We start from the raw sequence: 3631 nt of genomic DNA, 5'->3' as shown, positions 1-3631 counted from the left end.
AAAGAGACTCTTCAAACAACATATCATAACAGACCAAGTGTTGAGTCGACTGACCTGGACGTTGCTCTGAAGAGCCGAACTCACGTCATAGGCTGCTTGGCTGGCCTCCCGAGCCATCTTCACTTGCTCCATCATGATCCCCGCCTGGCGTATAGCCTCCTTTGCAGCAGCCGCTTGGTCCTCAGGGACAGGGTATGCGGCAAAAAGTGAAGACGGATCCGCAGTCGACAACGAGGGCCGCGCACTCGCCAGAGGAACGGCGAAGGTCACAGAAGCCCGAGCGGCGTCACCACCATCCCGAGCCACGGCCTCGGACGCCGGAGCGGATTGGGGGGTCTTGTCAGCCGACGCCCTCTTGTGCCTCCTCACTCTCAACGGACCGTCGTCGTCGTCATCCGGGAGGTCGATAACATGAGGAGGGGCTACAAAGGAAAAGTTCAGTCGACCAGAGTTGCAGTAAATGATCAGTCGACTCAATATAGAACGTCAGTAACCGTACCAGGGTTGGAGGTAACAGCATCCTCCATCTCTTGGTCGTCGCCCTTGGCGGAGACTTCAGAAGTAGCAGCACTGCAAAACTCAAAAGTCAGTCGGTTGGCTCAATGAATCGACCAAGGATCTGTCCATGGCCGATGAAGGAAAACAGGTCTTATTATTACCCAGAAATGGTAGGGACAGCTATCTTCATCTTGGGTAGAGCCGTGGGCGGCTTGGGCAGCGTCGTGCGTGGGAGCTTGGGGACCTTCCCAGTCGGCGTAGGAGAAGAGGTCCGAGGGCATTTCGACGACTTCCCAATAGAAGCAGTCGCCTTGCCACGTTCGCGCTGGGTCGTGTGTGTGCTTGGACCGCCCCTCTGGGCGAGGGGGTTCGGCCTCCTCCTCCTCCTCCTCTTCGCTGGAGTCGACATTGTCGGCTCCCTCTCCTTCACCGTCGGACTCCCACTCGGCTTGGTCGTCCCCGCTCTCACCTCCGCTCGCCTCCCCTTCCTCGGTTGGCCCCTGAGCCCCATTGGGCGTCGAGTACATCTTGGTGGTCGCCTGGAAAACAATGGACAAGACAAAAGTCAATCGACCAACTCAAAGAAGACCAATGCAGAAAGCAAGATTTCAGTCGGGAACATAAAGACATACCTGGTCCACTTCGTACGAATTGTCGAGTGGAACCACCCTCCTGGCTCCTCGGGGGTTGTCTTTGTTCCCCGTAATGCTCGACAGCCACCCCTCCAGCATCTCGTCGGTGACCTCCTCCGGGTGGACCCGAGTGGTGTCGTCAAGGCCCGCATACAGCCACATCGGGTGGTCACGGGCCTGGAGCGGTTGGATGCGCCTCCGGAGGAAGACCTCCAGCAGGTCCATACCAGTCACACCCTCTCGGACGAGCTCAACCACTCGACCCGCCAACACTTTGACCTGGGCCCTTTCCTCCGGCGACACTTTCAGAGAAGCGGGCTTTACAGCTCGGTCGAGAGAGAATGGAGGAAGTCCAGTCGACTGCCCTGGGGTCGCCTGGTCTTGACAGTAGAACCAGGTTGCCTGCCAACCGCGGACCGACTCCGGGAAAGTGATGGAAGGAAAACAACTCTTCCCCCTCGCCTGGATCGCCAGGCCCCCGCACAGCTGGATCACCTGCGTCCTCTCGTCACTCAACTTGGCCTTCTTGACCGATTGAGAGCGACAGGTAAAGATGTGCTTGAAGAGTCCCCAGTGGGGGCGGCAACCCAAGAAAGCCTCGCACATGGAAATGTAAGCGTCGAGGTATACGATGGAGTTGGGAGTGATGTGATGGAGCTGCGCTCCGAAGAAGTTCAGGAAACTCCGGAAAAAGGGATGGGGTGGCAGAGAAAACCCTCGGTCGATGTGGGTGGCTAGGAGCACGCACTCACCGTCACGGGGTTGAGGTTCGATCTCTCCCCCCGGAAGACGCGCGACTTGGTGGGGGATGATTCCCCCTCTCGACCATGTCGACGAGATCCTCTTGACGGAGCACCGACGGCATCAGTCGCCCTGAATCCAACCTTTGGGCAGGGCGGTCCTGGAGGAGGATCCGCCCCGAGCTGACCTCTTCCCTTTCCCCGCCGCCGCCGCCTTCTTCGCGCGCTCCAGAGCGGAGGTCTTGCTCTTCGTCATCGTCGCCGGCGAAGTCTCGCTCGGGCCTGCTGCGTTGGGGCGGGAACGGAGGTGGCGGAGGGACTTGCGAAGTGAGAGAGGCAGAAGAAAGGAGGAGAAGAGAGCGCACTGCTTGGAAACCCCGAGCCGGCGATTTATAAGGGACCGCTTCCGAGTGGCTGACTGGTAGGCCCAGGCTATCCAGTCAAATCCCGCAGCAGATGCGCGCGCAGTACGTGGCGAAAAAGGCGACGCGGGGATCGAGGAGCTTCCGCTTTATCGCTTCCGATTACTGCGGCCGCTCCCGCCCCGCGCGCTTCCCAAAATCCGAATCCTGCGACATCCGCGGGCCACAAAACTACTTGCCAAAACGGAAGACCCCGATCGCACCGGCGCTCAGTACGTCGCAAGCAAAGAAATTCACTCGACGAAAGGCCTGGAATGGATCAAGGCGACTGAAAAAGGTTGGCAACGTCAACCGTGACGATTGACCCAAAAACGAGGCGCTCACGTAGCCCGAAGAATCAGTCGGAAAGATCTCCAACTCTTTCCCCACTCTAACCTCGATCCATTCGGGGGCTAATGATGAAGCTATGTGCCTAGGGTAGGGGCACGGACCTGTCCAAAGGAGCCCTACCCTAGGACATCCCTAGGAGAAGTCGCTTTTCAATCGACTTCAAGGTATCCCACTCGACGGATTCAAGACACTCGACCAAGAAGCTATCACTCGACCATGAAGCCAACCACTCGACCGCCAGGAGGCCTGTAGTCACTCCGCAGGCAAACGGTTAGCTGTTAAGTAGTCTTTATGGTCATTATAGCACTTTATTAGGGGCGTTACCAGTAACGCCCGACCTTAAATGTACCTTAAACCCTGCATTACTGAGGGCAGGAGGGGGCCGGCGAACTCTATATAAGCCACCCCCCTCCTCAGTATGAAGGGTTCGCACCCCCTGTTATTCACACGCCAGTAATCCAATCGACCGCCTCCGGGCACCGAGACGTAGGGCTGTTACTTCCTCCGCGAAGGGCCTGAACTCGTACATCTTGGTGTGTTTACAACTTCCCAATAGCTGAGATCTAGCCTCTCCATACATACCCCCCTACATCACTGTTAGAGTTAGAACCACGACACCCGGCGCGCTGGGGAGCAGTTGGGGGCTCCGGCGCTAGGGAAAAGCACGCCTGGCCCACACCGACAGGGGAAAAGTCAAGGTTTTCTTCCCCCGACTCGCCTCGCACCCCCTGCGCCCTCGGCCACTACTAGCTATATCCCGGCGACGGCCGCCACCCTACTCCGCTAGATAGCCATTCCCCGCCGGAAAATAGCAGCGCTTCGCCGCGGCAGCCCCTCCCACAGCAGCTGGGCGTTTCCGGCCGCCGTTTCCGGCCGCGGAGGCGCGGTTAACGGCGGGTACACGCCCACCGAGCGCAAGGTGTTCGGCGTTTTGCCTGTCTCGGCGATGGACTCGGATGAGGAGGAAGAGCTCGCCGTGCTGCTGGAGGAGGAAGCCGCGGCCGACATC

This window comes from Triticum urartu, chromosome 7A, assembly GCF_056163025.1.
Source record: "Triticum urartu cultivar PI428250 chromosome 7A, HENAU_Tu73, whole genome shotgun sequence".
Lineage (NCBI taxonomy): Eukaryota > Viridiplantae > Streptophyta > Magnoliopsida > Poales > Poaceae > Triticum > Triticum urartu.
The sequence above is the reverse complement of the archived record's forward strand: the minus strand, read 5'-3'. Positions refer to the sequence as shown.